The sequence below is a fragment of the Ceratotherium simum genome, chromosome 3, assembly GCF_057802395.1.
Source record: "Ceratotherium simum simum isolate JZ-2026a chromosome 3, ASM5780239v1, whole genome shotgun sequence".
Classification (NCBI taxonomy): domain Eukaryota; kingdom Metazoa; phylum Chordata; class Mammalia; order Perissodactyla; family Rhinocerotidae; genus Ceratotherium; species Ceratotherium simum.
The window spans coordinates 68,459,133-68,481,238 of NC_141902.1; the positions used below are offsets into that span (position 1 = coordinate 68,459,133).

Genomic DNA, 22,106 nt, shown 5'->3' on the forward strand with positions numbered 1-22,106 from the left:
AGATCAGGCAGGGATTAGGACAAGCACGTCCGGAAACATTCGTTTCTGTCTTGAGTTTATTTTTGAGTTCTGTGTTTTTAACATTTCCTTTTATAAATAGAGCCTCAGATATCCCCTTGTCCACGCATGTCAGCACTAGATATTGATCTTACTTAGAACACTCTTTTTTAGGGTGACTGACAGCACTGGTTCAGCCAAGACTCCGATGCTGAACCTTTCTGATTCAGAAACCTTCACCCTTGGGACATTTCTTAACTCATGTTTCTCTTTTTTCTGTTGAGAGTTTCCTGGTAGTCATCACTAGTCCAAAAGTGAGTTCCTTTGAATAGCTCATTGGTCACAGTTTTATTTTTATCTTTCCAGCTGATGACTTTGAAATGGCTATGGCACTTTGAGGAGACCTTATCTGCTGCCACTCTTAACCCTGTTCACGAAACTCCTGCCACATAGGAGGCCTTCTTTTCTGTTCTATGAATATACCAGCTCCATTCCAGCTTCAGGGTCTTCTTTTACTTGTCCCTCTGTGGGGAATGATCTTCCCCTGGACTGTTGCTTGGCTGTATCCTTCTTGTCATTTAAGTCTCAGCTTAAATGTCCCTTCTTCAAGAGGTTTTCCTTGGCAACTCACTATAAATTAACTGTCCTCCAACATTCTTTATTACACGACTGTGTTTTATTTTTCTTTTTAGCACCTAATGACTAATTGATAGTTATTTATTACTTATTTATCTCCTCTGATGGGGACAGAGATATTCTATTTTGTTTACTGCTGTATCTCCAGCACCTAGAACAGTATCTGTTACAGTAGGCATTCCAGTAAATATTTGTTAAAAGACCAAATGAATGAATACTCTTTCTATTGGCTATTGATAAAATTCTTTATTTTACTTTTTTAGCTTTATTTTTTTGGTAGTCAGGAAGGTACAATTTAATGTTTTTGCAATTAATGTAATTAATGTACTTAATTTATGTACTTTCGACGTTTTTCTCTTCCTTTGTTATTCTGTTCCCTAGTTGCATTCTTTCAGAGGAAGGAGGAAAAAACCTTCTAATTTTCAAATTCTTGAGATGTGACTGTTTCAATTTATCTACTCTTTGCCACGTGAGTGTCTGAGCTGGTGCAACCTAATCACAAAAGCAATTAATAGGTAGGAAAATTGGCTCCTAACAGCTGCTTCAGTCCTGCTTGAGTTGGCCTCTCCCCCAAGGGACTGTCACTGTCAATCCAGCAAAATGAAATTGCCTTCCCGTAAACATTTTTTTCTAGAATTATAGAACAGAAACAAATTCTAGGTTCATAAAATGAGTTAAAATGTGTCAACAGAATAGAAAAGAATAATGACCTGCTGCTGCAATTTGAATTCTGAGGCATGGCAACAAACGTTTATTTTCAGAAGAGTTGATGTTGAAACTGTAGCAGTTTTAGTTCTATTGCAATGACTTTATTATGCCAAAAGTGTAGATTTAATAACTTATTTATTGGTGTTGTTGAGGAAAGCGACAATTCTATACCATAATTTTTGACCCTCAGAGCTTTGGTTTGTGACATAGTTTTTGAGTCCTTGCTCCTTTGGTTAACTCCGTGGAAAGGGGCAGGTTTTGGAAAGAATGCAACTTGATTTCCTTTCCATTTCTTTCCCCACCTATTAATTCATTCACTACAGATTCCATTCGACCATGATAGACCTTAACCATTGTTATGAGCTGTAACTGATGCATCCACTTTAAAAATGGATTTAAATGGGTTTTATATTAACAGTAAGCCAGTTCTAGGTTTTATATTGACATTTACCTTACTGTTAGCAAACGTGGCATTGGTCTGCCTTGATCCTTTTTGACAAGTTTTATTTGATGTGATTCCCAGTCTGAACTAGTTGTGAAATATGTTCTCCTTGAAAGTCGCCTTCTACTCAATACTCCGTTCCTTTCATTCCTTTAGAACCTCTGGCTTTTCATGAAACTAAAAGAGTTTGTGTCATTAAATTCTGCTTTAAGATTTTGTTACAAAAATTAAGAGAAGCTTCTTGTACAATGAGAGTATTAGTTTTTGGATAAATGAGATGGGCCTTTGTTATGCTAATGTGGTAACTCATGGTGGACCCCTGGGTAACTTCAGGCTGGGGGCTGGTCACCAGAAACACCAGCCACATGAGTAGAGGGTTGGGACTTGGGGCCAGTCTGACCTCCAGGGAGGTGAGGAAGATTTGGACATTGAGTTCAGTCATGTGACCAGTGATTTAATCAATTATGCCTAAATAGTGAAACCCCCACAAGAACTCTGGACACCAAAGCTCAGTGGAGCTTCTTGATTGGTGAACACATCGATGTGCTGTGAAGATGACGCACCCTGACTCATGGGGAGAGGGCATGGAAGCTCCTCATTCAGGACCCTCCCAGACCTTGCCCTGTGTGTATCCTTTATAATAAAACGATAATTGTAAGTATAATGTTTTTCTGAGTTCCGTGAGTCATCCTAGTAAATTATCAAATTGAGGGGATCATGGGAATCCCTGAATTTGTGGCCAGTTGATTAGAAATGCAGGTGGTCTGGGGACTCCTGAAGTGTGGCTGGCATCTGAAGTAAGTGCAGTCTTGTTTGGGATAATGTCCTTTGACTTGTGGGTTCTACGTTGACTCTGGATTGTTAGTGCCAGAATTTAATTGCAGTACACTCATTTAGGGTTGAAACAAAGTAGTGGTACATTTGTTATAGTTAATGAACCAATATTGATACCTTTTTATAAACTAAACTCCATAGTTTGCATTAGGGTTTACTCTTTATATTGTACAGCTTCATGGGTTTTGGCAAATTCATAATGTCATGAGTCTATCATTAACGTATCATACAGGATAGTTTCACTGCCCAATAAATCCCCTGTGTTCCTGCCTTCCTCTCTTGCCCCCAAACTCCTGACGCCACCACTCATCTTTTTACTGTCTTTATAGTTTTGCCTTTTTCAGATTGTCATGTAGTTGGAATCATACAGTACGTAGTTTTTTCAGACTGGTTTCTTTCACTTAGCTATATGCCTTAAAATTTCCTCCATGTCTTTTTGTGGCTGAATAGCTCATTTTTATAGCTGAATAATATTCCATTGTGTGGATTTACCACAGTTTATCCATCACCTATCGAAGGACATCTTGATTGCTTCCAAGTTTTGGCAATTGTGAATAAAGCTGCTATAAACATTTGTGTGCAGATTTTTATGTGGGTGTTGGTTCTCAAATCAGAGCACAATTGCAGGATCATATAGTAAGATTAAGTTTAGCTTTGTAAGAAACTACCAAAGCTGTTTTCCAAAGTGGCTGTACCATTTTGCATTCCCACCCGCAGTAATTGAGAGTTCCTGTTGCTCCACATCTTCGCCAGCATTTGGTGTTGTCAGTGTTCTGAAATGTAGCCATTCTTATAGATGTTTAGTGTGGCCTCTCATTGTTTTAATTTGCAGTTCCCTAATGGCATGTGATGTTGAGCATCTTTTCATATGTTTATTTTCCATCTTTTTTTTGATTAGGTGTCTGTTCAGATCTTTTGTCCACTTTTTAATCATGTTTTTTTTTTTTTTATTGTTGAGTTTAAGAGTTCTTTGTGTATTTTGTGTAACAGTCCTTTATCAGATATGTCTTTTGCAGATATTTTCTCCCAGTGTGTATCTTGTCTTTTCATTAACAATGTCTTTTGCAAAGCAGTTTTTAATTTTAATGAAGTTCAGCTTATCAGTTTCTTTATTTCTTGGATCATGCTTTTGGTATTGTGTCTAAAAAGTCGTTGCCAAACCCAAGGTCACCTAGATTTTTTCCTATGATGTCTTTTAGAATTTTTATAATTTTGTGTTTTACGTTTAGGTCTGTGATCTATTTTGAGTTAATTTTGTATAAATTTTGTTTTACATTTTGAAAAAATTATAAAATATTTGAAACATACAGATAGATATGAAGACTAATATAATGATCCATATATAAAGTACCTACCAAATGGCTTTATGAAATATTAACATTTTACCTTATAAAGCTACAGATTATAAAGCTAATGCAGTTGTGACCCCTGTGAATCCCTCCTAATCTCATCCCTTCTCTCTTTCTCAGAAGTAATTGTTTTTATGAATTTAGTATTTTTCAAATCCGTGAGTGTTTTCATAGTTTTCTAAATATTTATCATATTATATGGTCTTGTTTTACTAGTTTTAAAGTTTCACATTAACAATATTATGTTTATTACATGTATTTCAGCAACTTGCTTACTTCAAAACTCAGCATTGTGTTTTGCAATCTAGAGGACTGTTTTTTTACCATAGAGAAGAATATTTATTTTAATTGAGAGCAATTTAATATTAAAGAATTAATTTATTATGAGTTGTAATTTTGTCTTGGTTTCCTGTTAGCATAGACAGATTTAGTTCTTTTTTTGTGTGTCTGTGTGAGGAGGATTAGCCCTGAGCTAACATCTGATGCCAATCCTCCTCTTTTTGCTGAGGAAGACTGGCCCTGGGCTAACATCTGTGCCCATCTTCCTCTATTTTATATGGGACGCCGCCACAGCATGGCTTGACAAGCCGTGTGTCGGTGGGCACCCAGGATCCGAACCTGCGAATCCAGGGCTGCCAAAGCAGAGCACAGGCACTTAACCATTACACCACTGGGCCAGCCCTGACAGGTTTAGTTCTGACCTCAGGGTTAAATTTTTCAACCCTTAAACAGTGTACCTTTAAACTTTATTATGGGATTTTTTTAGAGGCTTACTAAATTCATCTGAAGAGCTACTTTTTGTTTTAGGAATTTTTTTGTGTGTGTATGGGGGAGTGTTTTTTAGAATGCACACACAAGTGAGATTAGATCATTGATATTGTGTTCCACAGCTACCCTGTTAAGAATACTCAACAGAAGCCAGAAAGACTTAATTATTTAAAGTGTGCTCCTAGTTGGAGAGCCTACTTTTTATAGATTTCTTTCTGGGGGGCTTTTTTAAAGTTGTGGGTTCTTGACTATAACCATTAGTTTCTGAAAGAGAGCACCATTTCTAAGTTAGATCAGAAGATCCCTACAGTGCAAAGTGGAGGTGAAGCTATAGCTTCCTCCTACAGCTCGATGGAAGTGACTTGATTTTGCTTGGAGCTGGGAGAGGTGAACCTAATTATTTATGCTGATGTATGCAGCAAGTTTTATCCAGTAAAAGCAGAAGCTGTGAGATCTTTGTAGAATTTTCTGTGGCCTAAATTAAATCTGCACCGCACAGGATTGCAGTCTGTAGGAAGGGCTACTCCCATTGTCTGCTGTGTTAATTGTGCATGCTAACCTGTCACTGGTGATTTGATTATTATTGCTCATTTTGTTTCCTTTGGTTTGGTAGCAAAAAAAGCTTGAATTTCTACTGTGTTACACATTTGAAAATAATGACCTCTCTCTTCCCCCAAGATCATTTATTATAGGCTCTAGAAAGCTGTATAATGGCACTTCCAATTCAGACTATTTTTCTATCGACATCTTAAAAAATCTATTGTATTGTAAAGCATCATTGACACATTCAGTTGTAATTTAATGAGAACAGACTAATATGCCAAGGGAAGTGATTTTTAAGTCCCTGTTCTTCCTGCTCAGCTCTATTGCATGAAATGAGAAAAGAGTTTCTCTCACTTGTGTCCCCTTCAAGGATGAAATGTGCTCCAGATCTTGTTTCCTCACCTTTTCTTCTATTAAGACTGTGTTCATATTGGTGCTATACTAATAAAGAGGTACTGATAAATGACATTTCTCCTGCTGAATTTTCTAGAGTTCATTTTTTGCATGATGCCATGGTTTTATATGTCATTTCATTCACAGGCACTAGTCCATGATAAATGTTTTGTTACATGATCTCTAAGACAAGGGTGTAAATTAAAAATTGAGTTAATGCAGATTCTCTGTGCCAGATAGAGTGTATCTCCTGTTTGGGATTTTATGTTCAGGGTCTTATATGACAGGTGATGTACTTATTGATCTCAGGATGTTATAGACCTGTTAATTTCAGACAAGTCATCAAATTCTCAGTTTGGTCATGTAGTTACTTTAGATTGTTGATTATAATCTTTTCTTCCTTGATTTTTTAAAATCAGTGTTTACTGAAGTTTTCTTCTCTCAAATAAGTGAAATATTTCTGGCTCATTTTAAAATAAATGATATTCATTTTGTCTTAGCATACTTAGAACAGTTTTTTTTCTTTTTTCTAAGTAGAGCTCTCATGACTATGTTTTCTTGTTCCAGTTGAGTTTATTTGGACTTCCTTTACTCTCCTACCTATTTCCCAGACTTCAGGAGCACAGAATCATGCTTCTAACTGCTGGCATCCTGAGGGATAGACCCATCTCTTAATTGGTTATTTTGTTATCTTTATCCCAGTCATTTCCCTATCTCCACTCATTTTGCTTCTTCCCATAAGCACCGACTCTAATCTAGTTAATATATGTCTTAAGATATTTGTGTATCTTTGGAAAATACACAGTGTTTTCTGTGTGTAAGTTTGTAATTTTCATAAATGGCATTGGGCTGTACATCTCATTCTTTTTTTTTTATTCAGCCCTATATTTAAATGATCTATCCTTGTTGTTATATGTAATTCTGGTTCGTTACTTTCTGACTGCTGTATTCTATCATGTGCATATTCTTATCCATGCATACTATGTATCCATCTATTTATATACTCCCCTAGTGATCTTTATGTACCATAAACAATGCTGCAATGATAATCTTCATTTTATTTTATGGAGATACATACCAAAGAGTGGGAATGGTGGGTTGTTGGATGTCCATTGTTAAGTTCACTAAGTATTGCCAGATTGCTCTGTAGAATGACTAGGCAGTTTATTTTATTTTATTTTTTCCTTTTTCTCTCCAAAGCCCCAGTAGATAGTTGTATGTCATAGTTGCACATCCTTCTAGTTGCTGCATGTGGGATGCCGCCTCAGCATGGCCGGAAAAGCAGTGTGTTGGTGCGCGCCCGGGATCCGAACTCGGGCTGCCGGCAGTGCAGCACGCGCACTTAACCGCTAAGCCACGGGGCCGGCCCCCAACTAGGCAGTTTATACTCCTTTCAGCTATGCATGAGATTCCTAGACCATTTTCTGTGTAAGCAACTTGGCAACCAAATTGGCCTGAAGAGTTGCTTTTATGAACATGATTAGTAAACTCCCAAATTATTTGTCTATGAATAAGATAAAACCAAAGTCGGTTACTATTAGTCCTCCACTCAGAAAGGACTCATAAGTGGAAAAGCTGCCTTGGTTGCTAGTAAAGGTCCCTATAAAGGGATATTTTTGATGAGGGAATATGAGGGTGAGCCCTCATTGCCAAACATCTCGGCCTACCAGCTGTGTGGAGTTTAGCTTAGCAAGCTGTGAGTGATTAAATTCTTTGTGCCTAACATAGTTCTTGTATTACAAACATGAATGAGGAGACTCTCTGCTCCTGAAGCTCTTTGGTTGTAGGACAAGTGGGTGCAGTACTTTGTGGTTATCTCTTTTTTGGGAGACCTCTTTGCTTTGTCTGTGAGAAGTTGGCTCTAGTCATGCAGACTTTCATGGCAGCCCTCCTCAGGTCACTGTTGTTCTTTCTACCTTGCTTTCTAAAATTAAGGCTCACAGGTACCTGACCTGTTTACTATGACCATTCAGGATCCCACCAGTTCATCATCATACCTGACTTGGTAAAAGATTCCCTGGGAAGGGACGTTGTTAGTGTGGCATTTGTATCCTGAAGTGTGATGATTGGGGTGGGAGGGATGGCATGTTGATAAGTCCCTTTGAATTAGTGAAGTGGAAATCAGAAAATATTATCTAGAAGCATGGATTAATTAAAAGTAGTAAGAGGCAGGGGCTGGCCCGGTGGTGTAGCAGTTAAGTTTGCATGCTCTGCTTCAGTGGCCCAGAGTTTGCTGGTTCGGATCCTGGGCGTGGACCTACTCACCACTCATCAAGCCATGCTGAGGTGGCATCCGCATAGAGGAGCTAGAGAGACGTACAACTAGGATACACAACTATGCACTGGGGCTTTGGGGAGGGAAAAAAAAACCAAGTAGTAAGAGACAGCATGATGTATAGTGGCTAGAATACAGATAATAGTGCTGGCAAAATAGCAGACAAAACACATTTTCCAGTCTTTAGTCATCTAAATTCCCATTGAAAAGACCAATAGACAAATGGACGGGGAAAATCCTTCATATGTGTTGGAAACTAGAGCTTGATGCCACTCGTATACCAGAAAACCCAGAATAATTTTTCTTAGGCTGCATTTTTTGGCGAATGAAAGAAATAATTGACTGGGGACCTCTCAGGAGAACCTTTCTGAGAGAGAGCTCCTAACTTGGGAGGGGCAAAATCTTGATCAGTGGTCCTACAAGACACAACACTTGAATTTCTCTCTTGCCTCTCAGACCAGAAGTATTGGTACTTTGTGAACAGTGTTCATAGATCCAGAGTTGGCTCCTAGTTCCTCCCTACAAGAAGCCCGTCCACATTAAGTGGCCTAGTCACTAAGTTTCTGGCTGCTAACACCACTGTTTCAAACTCTGTCCAGGTTGGTGAATCTCCCAACTAGCAATCTAGTGAGGTTTTTGTTCTCAAAAAAATTCGGTTATTAAAAGCTGTGAAAGCTGAATGTCATTATGAGAAGGGGGCAATCTGATAGGATTCTGAAGGGATGAAAAATATAGTTACCAAATTAAAATCTATGGATGCAGTGAATAACAAATTAGGCATTGGAGAAAGACAAACTTGTGAAATCTTTGCCAAACTATAAAGGCAAAAGATGGGGAAATGAAAATGATGGGAAAATAAAAGGAGGATAGGTCAGGAGATAAAATGTACAAACAGTATAAATTTCAGAAAGAGGGAGAGGGAGCAGATACATTGTTCAAAGAAATAATAGAAGAAAACATTGCTGGCCCAAAATTAATACAAAGAGAAATATGAAAATATACCCTGCTGGATTTTTCAAATTTGGAGACATTTCTGCTGGCGACAGTATAAAACTGGAATTGATGGATGTACAGAGAGCCAACTCCTAAATTCTGCCATGAAAGAGCAGACTGCCTGGTCAAAAGTGGGAGAGACGCTGAGCAAATCCCATTAAATATCCTCCACTTCTGAGGAACAAGAGCAAGTAAGAGCAAGCAGAAGCAACAACTAGAAAGCTGGCAAGATGGGAGGCCACCTTCCTGGAATAAAGGGTAGTCAGGACAGAAAGACTGCATGGTGGGGTATAATCATTAGAAAAGAGAGGAAAGAATTATCATTCACAGGTGTTATGGTGATCTACCTAGAAAGCTAAGAAAATTTACCTGAAAACATATTTGAACTAATATTGTTACAGGGCTGTTTACTGACTATACTAAAATCAGTGATTTTTCAATATTCTAGCAATAACTAGTTAGAAACGGTAAGAAAAAAAAAATCCTATAAGTATTTAGAAAGAATAAAAAAGTACAGAAATTATTTTAAGAAAATTTAATTTTACAGCAGAACATAAACTTGAATCAAGTAGAGAGATTAAACATGTTTCTGATTAAAAAGACTCAGGATTATATGGATTCTTTCGAAATCTATGAATTTAATGTAATTCTAGTCAAAATCCCAACAAACTTTTTTGATTCAGAGGTGGGATGCATAAGAGAATTTAGCAAATTTTTCTGAAATTGATCTAGAAAATTTATGAAGGAATAGAGTTATGAAGTTGGAGTTGCACTACAATATATTAGAAGATTTTTATAAACCTGTAATAATTAAAACCATATGATAATGACTAAGAATAGAACAAGCTACACTTGCAAAAAAAGACATATTAGTATGTGATAGTGATGTTATTTCAATTCATTGGGAGAAAGAATGAATTAGTTAACAAATGGTGCTAGGAAATAAGTTGAAAGACTATAAAATTATAGTCATACTTCACACCTTAAACTAAGATTTCAGATGGATAAGATAATGAAATATTCTTATAATGGAATAGAAGAATTTGAGGAAATATATATGTAAATATCTGATCAAGTAGTGGAGAAAGCCTTTCTTATTTTAAACATTTAAGAAAATATTTCTTCTTACACATTTATAATTATTAGAGGAAAGAAATATATAAGCAAAAGGAAGAAAAAAATACCCAGAATTCCACCCAATCAGAGACCACCATCGATACCATGTTGGTTGTATATTGGAGGGTTCTTTAAATGTAAAATGAAACAAAGAAACCACATATAAAAAGTGGTTGATTTGGCTGCACAAAAACATAAATGTGTCAAATACCGTTAAAATTAAGAAGCAGGGGTCAACTACAGACAAATATGTATGCCACGTGATAAAATTTTAACACCTTTAATGTGAGAAGAGCAATAAGTCAGTAAGAAAATGAATGTCTGAATAGGAAAATGGGCAGTCATGAATAGGCAGTTTGGCAAGGAAAACATAGAAACAACCAATAAACATGGGAAAACATTGTCAATCTCATAAGTAAACAAAAACATTGAAAATAAAACGAGGTACTTTTTTTTTTAATCAAGATAACTTTTTAAATCTACTAAATTACTAAAGCTTTTTAAATTGCAAATCCCAGTGTGGAAGTTGGGGCTTGGAAACAGCCGCTGTCATTAACTAATTTATATTTTCCTCAAACTTTTCTATTTAAAAAATTTTTTTAATAAAATAAAACAAATTAAACAAAAAGTATTGTATGGTGACTGTTATTACTTTTTAGATTCAGGAAAAATAATCAGCCCTTGTATTTTGGTAAAAAAGGACCCAAATACTCATTATTGGTGAAGGGAAACGTAGTCTTATATCACCAGGGGTAGAATAAATTGATACAACCATTCTCTAGGGCAGTTTAGAAAAATTTGTTAAAAGCATTCATGATCTACATACCTCTTGACCCAAGAATTTTACTTAAAATAATTTATCCTAAAGAAATTATCAGAACTGTGCAGGAAGACATATACTCAGGGATATTTGGTATATACAAGGAAATACAGGTATATAAAGGGATATTAGACATTGTAAATTTAGAAACAACCTAAATATTCAAAATATAAAATTGATTGAATATACCATAGTATATTTCTATAATGGAATCCTATGCGAAAATTAGGAATGTTTGACCATAATAGTAAATGACAAAAGATAAGTATAAATTTTAGATACATTCTGATTCCAGTTACTCATGCAGTTATTCAGCCATTTACTCATAAATACTTAGTGACAACCCAGGCACTGTTCTAGAATCTAGAGATAGAGCACTGAGTGGGGATGAAACAAAACAGACCATTTCTTTGCCTTCATACAACTTACAGTCTAGTTAGGAGAGACAAAGCAATAAATAAATAATTTGTCAATTGATGACAAGTGCTTTGGAGGAAAATATAACAGGATACGGCAGATAGGGAGTACCAAGGGAAGAGACGGGGAAGATTGCTATTTTATATAAAGTGAATCAGGGAAGTCTTGGAAAAATGACATTTGAATCGATACCTGAAAAAAGCTAAGGAGAGAGAACAATGTTTACATCTGAGGGAATAATATTCCTGGTGGAGAGAACTACAAGTCAGAGGCTTCAGGAGGAGATGTGTGTGTGTTCCAGCAAGTGCATGGAGGGTCAGCATAGTTGACACACATAAACCAAGGGAGAAAGTGTGTAGGAAATCAGTTAAGAGAAGTAGAGGTTGGGGGTGAAAATAGAGGACCATTACAGTGGTCTTATAGGCCGTTATAGTAAGCACTTTGGCCTTTACTCGGAGATGAGAAGCCATTGTAGGATTTTGAGCAGAGGAATGAAATATCACTGACATTTGAAAAGATTGTTTTGGCTGTTTTGTGTAGACTAGATTGGAGAGGAGCAGGAATGGGAGCATGGAGATAAGAGGCTATTGTAATAACCTAACCCTGTCAAGAGATGATGGTAGCTTAGACCACTGATGAGAATTGGTTTGATTCTGGATTTATAGCACATACCTACAAATGCTTATTTGAGGAAATAAATTTATACATCAGCATGTAAATAGTTATCTCTGTTTGGTGGGATTGCTGATGATTTGTATTTTCTTTATACAGATCTGTGTTTCTCAAATTTCCTATATCACTTTTAAAATCAGAAAAAAATTTTAAATTGACTTCTGTTTTTACTGTTTTTTTTTCCTGATTTTCAAGTATTATATGCATTTCAAAATTTAAGAGTTATATTTCTTTTTTTTTTTTCAGTGTTAAGCATTTCCTTATATCTGGTGATTCACACGGTGAGTAGGCCCAACCCTTAAATTAGAACCAAGATGTTAGTTAACTGACTAGTGAAATTGAGGAAGGAAATTACACCTTTTTTCAAGCTAGAGAGGACCATATTCAGCATTTTCCCAATCATTCTTGTTTTCCTTTGTGAAGTAAACTTTAGAGACCTGCTTTATTATATCTTTGATAAATTTTGTGCTGTAAGGATACATTTTTACTTAAGTTTTCTGCTATTTTTACCTCATCACTAATTCAGAATAACTTAGTGACGAAAAACTGTAGAATATAGATCAACAGAATGGTCGTGTCTAGGTCATCCTTGCTAATGAATGTGAGTTGTGTTGCTGATTTCCTAAAAATCATTTGTACGAACTATTAGAATGTACTATGAGTATTCTCCTCTGACTTACCTTTCTGATTTGCTTGATTTTACCAAATATTAGAATGCTTATAAATCAACTCAGTCTAACCTAGGTGAGAGTTGTAGTGGTCCAGAGTGTGCTGGTTGGCAGAGAGGGAAAAAAAGTCAGACTGGAATTCAGACTTGGCTATAGGTAATCTGAATGATTGAGTTCTTAAATGGTAAAATCAACAAAATTCTCGTTATCTGGAAGGGTAACTTGAGTTTTGTATTAGTTGAAAATAGTAACCCTTGCCTTGATTGGCAGTGTTTAGTCCTCTGAGATTACCTAGAAAATTGAGATTCTGGCCTTTTGCTCTGAGGAGTACCTCTCCAGGTGATATGAGGAGCACATTGGCCAAGATAAAATTTTGTTTTGCTTTGTATTTTGGTTTGAAATCATGCTTTACTAGTAAATTGCAAATCTATGGTGGCACTTGTTTTATAAACAGCAAAATTACTTCATGGCCTATTGGCTATACTTTAGTCCATTACTAAAAATGTGTGATTTCTTTCTTTTTTATTAAAAAAGAAAAATATCTCATCTTAACGTTTTAGATTCTGAAGAAATTTAACACATGAACTGTTTTTGTAGTCTAAAAAACTTTCTATACCAACTAAGCAACTTGTGTGGTAAATAAATGTTTCAGTATGTTTGACTTGTTTTTGTTTGCCTAATTGGAATGTAGATATTCAGTTCAGTTTTCAATGATCTAAAACTGGTGTTTTTGTTGTTGTTTCTTTAAATTATGTTTCAGTAAAAATAATTCCTTTGCTTCAAAAACAACTATCTTGCCTATAATGTTTATGCTTCCTGAATTTCTTAATTACTTTTCTATGAATCGTGTGGCACTGTGGAAAGAAAATAGACTGCCATCACTCAGAGCCAGGTGGAATCCCAGCTCTGCCACTGAATAGCTGTATGAATAGCTGCCAGACCCTCAGTTTCCTCATCAAAAAAACTACTGGTTGTGATATGCCTCTAGCATTATGCCTCATGTGTGGTAGGCAGCCAGTAAATATTACTTGTTCTATTTATTTTATATTTTAAATTTGGCTTGTGTATTGAATAGACCTTTGGTGATTTTGTTACAATATAAGATAATTTTTATACAGAGCACTTTTGATGGCAGTAGAAAAAGAATATTAGTTACTAAATTTGGTCTACATGATATTAGATCTTTAACTCAGGTCTTGCTTTTTTCATTCTTTTTAAAGATGTTTATTGTACAGTTTTATAGTATATTCAAAACATGTAATTGTGCCGGATAACCTGCAAGATCCCTGTGCTAGGAACTTTGTATACATTGTCTCTAATCCCCACAACTGTATAAAATAGATACCGTTTTTTTCATTGAAGCAGAAACTGAGGATCATATCAGGAAAGCTTTTTAAAAATGTGTATGTAATAATGGGCCAATAATTATGGATTAAAATCCATATGGTATATTGTAAAGTGATCTTCTGCCATGTTATTGGAGAGTGAAGGTTCCATTATCAGACTAGAGTCATCTCCACTGGGACTGCAGAGTAGTGGTCATCAAGAAGCTATGAGGGAGTTGAGCTATTGCTGTTAATTGTGATATTAAAGCATGCTTGAAGTCAGTGTGAACTGCTATGGTTTTGGGGTGTTTTTTTTCCTCCTTCTTCTTCTTCCATAATATGCTTATCAATTCTTAAATCTTCAAAGTGTGAGTACCTTCTTTAATTTTAATAATTTTATCTTTGGCTTTTGTAATAACATTGCATTTTATCCCCCTAAAACAGAATCTTTTCAATGATTTTGATTATATCAAAAGGAAAATCTAGTATGTGTTTGGATTTTTTTTTTTAAGTTGGTATAGTGTTTTAGTTTTTCAGGGTTCATATAAAAGAATCCAACAGCAATCTGTGCTTATTTTTTCTTTTCTGTTAAATAGGAATATTTAATTGTGGTCTTAGTGTACTTTGTTGTTACTGACATAATGTTCCACTAATGTTTAAAATTGGTCAGTTGTCACATATATTTATATATGTTATAAAAGGGAATTTGTTTCATAATTATCTGCCTCTTATTTACAAGGATTATGAGTGTTAAAGAAATGCAGGCAGATGTTTAGAGTACATTAGAGCCAAGTTTGAGTTTTTATCTTATTGGCATAGGAATTTACAGTGATTCATTGGGTTGTTTCTTTATTTATCTGACTGGTTTCAGTTTAAATATACTCTTGCCCCCACAATGATTTACTTAATTTAGAACAGTAATCTGATGAGTGCAGCGACTAGTTTAATTTTACATCCAAATATTTGATTCCGTAGTTATTAAAATATCAATTAAACTATTTGCCATTGTGTTGGTAATCATTTGGGAACAATTTTTAGTATGAAAATCTTTATTTTCTTATTTCTAAAATCCTGGTTACTTATTTTTGATCTTTTCAAAATATAATTTGTCCAATGATATTATTAGTTACTGTGGAAAACAAAGAGCCCTATCAGAAGTGTTTTGATTTTCTTTGCATATTCTGAAGGCTTACTTTAAATGATAGTCAAATGTCATTATTATTGTGACAAATATTCTTAGTAGTTTGTTGTTAAATATGTTTACTTGAGGCAAATACTAGTGGACCCTATTGGGATTATTTTGCCTTACTAAACTAAGTTTCTGAGGATTTTCAAATTTAGTACATGAAATAGTTTTTCTTTTGTCTGCCTACAGCATGGGTTCATTTGTCGCTGAATATTTTTTATACATCCCACATGTCAAGCTGCTTCTTAAACAGAATAATGTCAAGAATGAAGACCCTGATTGATTCTGTGTTTTGGGTTAAATGAGATACTATCAGTTTCAGAACCACCTTAACATCTTAGGGAGTTGTCCTTCCACCATTGCTGGGATATTGGATCCAGGAGCCAAGAATGACTTTTTTCTTCTCCTCTATTACCAGTCAGGAAGTTTCTATGGTGAGGGAAATACTCCCTGCATTCAGAGAATGCTGTCATCAGATGAAAAGTACACATTGAAACGAGGAGAGAGGGAGTCTCAGAACGGAGATTTCTAGCCCTACATTTTGTTTATGCCAGGAGAAAATGTAGATTTATTTTCATTCTAATGAAGTGAGTATAACTTTGTTTTGAAATAGTTCTGGCATTTCTGTTTCTATTGGAGATACTTTGTGTCCTTTCTTTTATTTCTCTTAATTTAAAATTTCTGTGTCTACCCATCTATTTGAAAGAATGTCAAGACCTAGTGTATTTGCTTTTTGATCACAAGAGGGTAGTTGAAAGTGTTTGCTATTGATGTTTTAGAAAGTCCCTTTATCAAAGTTAATAGGCCACTAATGTTGGAGTTCATTATGTCATTCTCTAAAATCCAAAGATGAATCTGGGGGGGGAGGGGGTGGGGAGGGAAGCAGAAAGAGGATATTAAGTGCTCAAGATAGATAGCTGCAGTGGCTCAGCAAATGGGGAAATTTTATCTTCCAGTCTATGGAGAATATTTTGAGATCAAATTTCTCTTACCATTTAGAATATTTAATAGACAAATTCAAACTATATAGTATTAGATTTATAAACTATAGAAATTAGGTTTAGTCTATGGTTATAGTTTATTTTTTAAAAATTATAATTTGTGCCAATTCTCTGTTATATTTTGTAACTATTACCTTGTACTTGTAACTATTTTTTATCTTAATTCATTCTTCAATACAAATTTAACTTCAAGTAACTTAACAAAATTTATGTTGATTGTATTTCAGGATGAACTAACTTCCTATCAAAGAATCTTAGTCACTGAGAGGGAGAGAAAAAAGCAGTGAGTAGGACACAGCTGGATTTTCAGATCCCAGTTAGAAAAATCATCTTTCAGTTTATAAGCTGAGAAAATTTGATCTGAATATTATTGAAATCCACAGACCTCACAAACATCTTTTAAAAATCAGTTCCAAAATAGAAAGGTAGCACTTCCTCTTGGGAACTTTAATTTGCCCAGAAAATGTACCCTTTACAAGGAGGTTAACTGCTGGCTCCTCAGTGACCCTGTCACTGCTCATTTCTCCTTTCTGCATAGAAGTGCTTGACATCTCAGCTCCACCTATTTGCCCTGGTCACGCTAAGGCACGGGTTTTCAGAAGGTATTCTAGCTGGGTTTTTTTTTTTTGTATTCAGATTCCACTCTACGTGGGACTTAGGAACTGAATTCATTTTGACACATCACTGCGCTGCACCAAATTGCCTTACAAACACTAGTGGGACAATTATTTCAGGATTTTTCTACATGGATTATGGCTGTAATATTAGAAATTATTTTTAGCCAGTATGAAAAATACACTGTGGATGGATTTAATAATGCATTTACTCAGCAAACATTTGTTGAGTTCGTATTCCATAACCAGGTACTGAGAGTACAGAGATAAATAAGATGTGATTCTTGCCCTGAGGAGTTCATGTCTGCCTCTAACGTCTTAAAGTTTGGCACAAAGAAATAAGATGCTCAACTGGCTGGTCTAGATAAGGTTGTTTAACTCCTCGATATGACAAATAATGAACTGCAGAGGCAAAGTGCAAATTGTTGGGTGTTGCAGTTCAGTTTTATTTTGTTTAGAAAAACTTGGAAGATAAAATTCTAGTAAACAGTGGAATTGTTCCTCTCTAGACGGTTTTGCAGTGATTATTAAATGTTTTAATAAACATTTCCCCAGGGCCTACTATGTGCAAGCATCGTGCTCAGCACTAGGGATATAAAATATATGAGATAAAGCATTTTATTCTTGAAGAGGACAGTGGGAGAGAGAGCTATGTATACAAATAATTACAATATGGTAGGGGTAGACATTTTATTACCAAATTTTGTACCAAGTGATTTCTTTTGGTTGCAGTGACACTAGGGAATAAAGAGATACTCAGGTTAGGAAGACAAAAGTCACGGATGACTGAGGGAGGCAGCCATTCCTGCATAGGAGAATCTTTCAAAAGCCTCTCTTTACTTTTACATCATGTATCAGCAATTTCAATGATGGTTACCAAGAGAAAAATCAAAATATATCATATTTTTGTTACAAAGAAGCGTTTTGGTTATCATAATAAAACCTCATATATTGGCCCTACTTTGTGCTTGACCCTTTAAAGATATTTTCTATTGGGAGCAACTTCCCATTTTGCAAATAAAATGAACAAAGAAAGAGTAAAGGACTATCCATAGTGATACTGCCAAAAATGTCAGTCAGTTTGCTCTGCTTTACTTGGGGGCATCTGTAAATTTGGTGTTGGAAGGCCCACAACATTAGGACAGTCTTGTGGGGTAGAACTGCCCTCTGAGAGGGCTTGATGATGTGCACAGCTAGGAAACAGAGGTCTATGGCAGGTATACATCTGATGTTTTTATTTCATTTCTGGGCTGTTTGAAGTGGTTGGTATTATCCTTTCTTATTCCTTAAAACATCGTAAAAAAATGAAGCACTTCAAAGAACCTTTTATCTCTATGCTTTCGGTCTGTTTATTAGCTGAAGTGCATGCACTTTTCCATTTTGTATCATGAGTTGCTTGTAGAATCCTGTGTGCATCCAACAAAGGTTTCCTGTCTGGCAGTTACAGCCAGTTTTGGTTCCCTTTACTTTCTTTTATTTAGGAACTTTCAAAATTAGTTATTAACTCTTTGGTTACTTCAGAGATAATAGTTTTAATTGCTAAATGTGCACTTATTTTTCCTAGTTGTGATTTTATCTGTCATACTCTTTTTGAAATTAAAGGTGTTTGTAGGCCACTCAAAAGATTCAAAGCGTTAAGTTTTATAAGTGGTACTTGGGTTTGTTTTTTTGTTTATTTTTAACTATATTTAGAGCAAGTTAGTGCTCACCTTCCATGTGCTAGAATTTTACCTGTTATAGACCAAGAATAATTTCTCATCTTTTCTGTAAGAATAGTTTGAAAGGTAAGTCTAATTTATTTTGAGTGGTAAAGTGCTAGTAGGTCATTAGATCAGAGTAGCTATTAAATTTCAAAGCATTATCTAGTGATGATGATTACTATTACAGCTGCAGGCAGTCTTCTCTGGAACCTTTTAGGTTATTAGTCTTCTGGGTTCTGGTGCAAGGTTTGGCAAAGCTTTTCTTTTGAATTAAAGTTTATCGTTTTGTCACCATTGGAGAGTTTATAGAATATTGACCTCATTGTTAGGAGGTACCAATTCTGACTGATTGGTAGTAGCTGCCTGAAGTACCTGTTGACAATTAGGAGGCTTGTAGGGGTCATTGGGAAAGGAGCGATGTGATCTATTAATGTCTGACGTGATCACAAGCTGGGAAGGGAGGGAGCAGGATTTGTGTTACTCATGCCATATGTTTGCCAAATCCATAAAGGTGCCTTAGAGTAGGTATTTAGTCCCACTTGTAAACTAACATGAGAGTCATTCTTACCATATCCCTTGTCAGAAAATCATCCTCTCTTTGTCCAAATACCTCTAGTAAGGAGTTTACTGCCTGCCTGAGATTCCATTCCCCCAATAGTATCATATGCCTTCCCATCCACTTATTACTCTGAGTATTGAATGTTCGTGAAAACCTGATAGAAGGGGTTTCTGGCAAGGGTAAATTATAAGATTTTTGCATCACTTATCAACTGTCTTTTTTGCCCATTTTAAAAAACTTTTTATTTCAAAATAGTTAAATATTCACAGGAAGTTACCAAAATAATACAAAAAGTTACTGTATACTCTTCACCCAGTTTTCCTCAATGGTAACATCTTACAAAACTATAGTACTGTAGCCAGATCAAGAAATTGATATTGGTACAATCCACAAACCTTATTTAGATTTCACCAGTTTTACCTGCATTTCTGTGTGTGTGTGTAGTTCTATACAGTTGTATCACATGTGTAGATTTGTCTAACTACCACTGTTGTCGAGATACAGAACTGTTCCATACTCATAAAGAGCTCCCTCATACTACCCCTTTATAGTCACACCCAGTTCTCTCCCTCCAGCCCTAATCCCTGGCAACCACTAATCTGCGTCCATCTCTGAAATTTTTTCACTTTGAGAATTTTATATAAATGGAATCATATAATATATAGCCTTTGAGATTGGCTTTTTTCACCCAGTATAATTCCCTTGAGATTCATGTAAGTTGTTACATGCATCAATAGTTAGCCTATTTTTTTAATCATTATTGATGTCTTTCCTTCTTAAGGCCACAATAAATATTTGTATAACTATATGAACATTTAAAATATTATAAAAGTGATCAATTTAAACTTGTAGAGGGCCGACCCGGTGGCTTAGCGGTTAAGTGCGCGCGCTCCACTGCTGGCGGCCCGGGTTCGGATCCCAGGTGCATGCCGACGCACCGCTTCTCCGGCCATGCTGAGGCCGCGTCCCACATACAGCAACTGGAAGGATGTGCAGCTATGACATACAACTATCTACTGGGGCTTTGGGGAGAAAAAATAAATAAATAAAATCTTTAAAAAAACAAAAATAAATAAATAAATAAACTTGTAGAGCTGTTAAGTTTGAATTCAGTTTGTTACACAGTACATATGAAATCTCAACTTTGACCATTTGTTGCTGAACTGTTAGGGCTAATAAGGAGTGCAAGACTGAATGTCAGGAGATCCCATTCTTCTCTCTGTTTCTAATCAGCCCTGGGATCACATGCTCGTCATCCAGCCCCTTTGTGCCACTTCCTCTGTGGCCAAAGACTGTCTACCTGAGAGAATGATTATGTGGATGAAATGACACATAGAAGTCAAAATATAAATTTTTCTATACCGTGACAAACAAAAATAAATATGTAAAGTACAAATGTTAACTGTGGTTGTGTCTAATATAATAAGATTGACAATAAGAGATTTTTTTTTAAAGAACTTGTCTTTATTTTCCAACTTCTCCATAATGAATACATATTTTATCATTCTTTTTCTATTTATTAAAATAATGCATACTTATTAAAAATTGAAGACAAGTATATACACTAGGTGGTGAAAGCCCACTGAAATCCCCCACCCAAAGTTAACTACTGTGAACTATTTGTATGTTTTTCTCTGCGTAGAGCAAGCTTTTGTTATTCAACAAAAGTAGGAATTTGCTGTGTGCATTGTTTTGCATCTTCCTTTTTTACTATGGTATTTTGAACATTTTTCCATATCTGTACATATGACTTTAATAGCTGTATAGTTACTTCACTATGTACATATACTGTTCATTCGTTTATTCAGTTACTCTTCATTGAGTGCTTGCTATGTTCAAGGCACCATGCTGAGGAGACTCTGATGAATAATACATGAAGCTTACATTTTAGAGGGAAGACAGACATTAATAATGATTAATTTCTCAATTGATTATTTGATTACAAATGTGATCTGAGCTGAAAAGAAGCAGTGTAGGGAGCTATGCAAGTGCTTGTCAGGGGGACTCAACCTGGTCTGGGAACCAGACCAGGGAGGATCTTCCAGAGTAAGTAACTTTTGAGCTGAAATCTAAGCATGGCTATGTGTGAATTAGGAAATGACTGATGAAAGAATAGAACATAGATTAATAGATATTCATCTAGATATTCTAATATATGAGTGGAAGGCTGTATATCAGAATGGCAATTAACTTTATTTTTGGGTGGTGGCATTATAGAAGTTTTTTTTTTTAAATCTGTATTTTCTGATTTTTCCACAGTGAACATGTATTTATCATTTAACTAAAATAAAAAGAAAAACCATAAATCTGTTGGATGTAAGACTACACATACTTATAGAGGAGAACAAAACTGATAAAATGTATCTCAAAGTGTTAATACTGTGGTGGCATTACAGGTAGCTATTGTATTTTTTTAACAGACTGTTTTTAAGAACAGCATTAGCTTTACAGAAAAATCAAGAAGATTTTTCCCGTACAGAGAGTTCCCATATACCCTTCCCGCAACACACACACACACACACACACACACACACACAGTTTCCCCTATTAACATCTTACAATAGTATAGTACATTTATTACAATTATGAAACCAATACTGACACATTATTATTAACTACCCATTGTTTATTCAAGTTTCCTTAGCTTTTACCTAATATACTTTTCTGTTCCAGTATCCCATCCAGGATGCCATGTTACATTTAGTTTTCATGTCTCTTTAGGGTCCTTTTGGCTCTGACAGTTTCTCAGATTTTCTTTATTTTTGATGTCCTTGACAGTTTTGAGGAGTACAAGAAGACATATATTTTAAATATACATGAACCCAATACAGGAGCACCAAGGTACATAAAGCAACTATTAACAAACGTAAAATGAGGGGCCGGCCCCATGGCGTAGCGGTTAAGTGTGCGCACTCCACTGCTGGCGGCCCGGGTTTGGATTCCGTGTGTGCACCAATGCACCGCTTGTCAGGCCATGCTGTGGCAGAGTCCCATATAAAAAAAGTAGAGGAAGATGGGCTCGGATGTTAGCTCAGGGCCAGTGTTCCTCAGCAAAAAGAGCAAGATTGGCAAGGATGTTAGCTCAGGGCT

At 35.7% G+C, this 22,106-nt stretch overlaps 1 protein-coding gene across 12 annotated transcripts in view; it reads left to right on the forward strand.

Moving 5' to 3' along the window:
• The window catches only part of PEAK1 (pseudopodium enriched atypical kinase 1), a 318,270-nt gene that overhangs the window by 62,915 nt on the left and 233,249 nt on the right, over nucleotides 1-22,106 (forward strand). For 6 of the 12 annotated variants that reach the window (XM_087428739.1, XM_087428741.1, XM_087428746.1 and 3 more), the window contains exon 3: nucleotides 12,210-12,244. The exons of 3 other annotated variants lie outside the window; for them this stretch is intronic. The gene's annotated coding sequence lies outside the window, so the exon portion shown is untranslated. Of the gene's footprint in view, nucleotides 1-2,259; nucleotides 2,438-12,209; nucleotides 12,245-15,560; nucleotides 15,730-22,106 lie in introns of all 12 variants that reach the window. 3 more of the 12 variants (XM_087428738.1, XM_087428740.1, XM_087428744.1) reach the window with 3 other exon arrangements.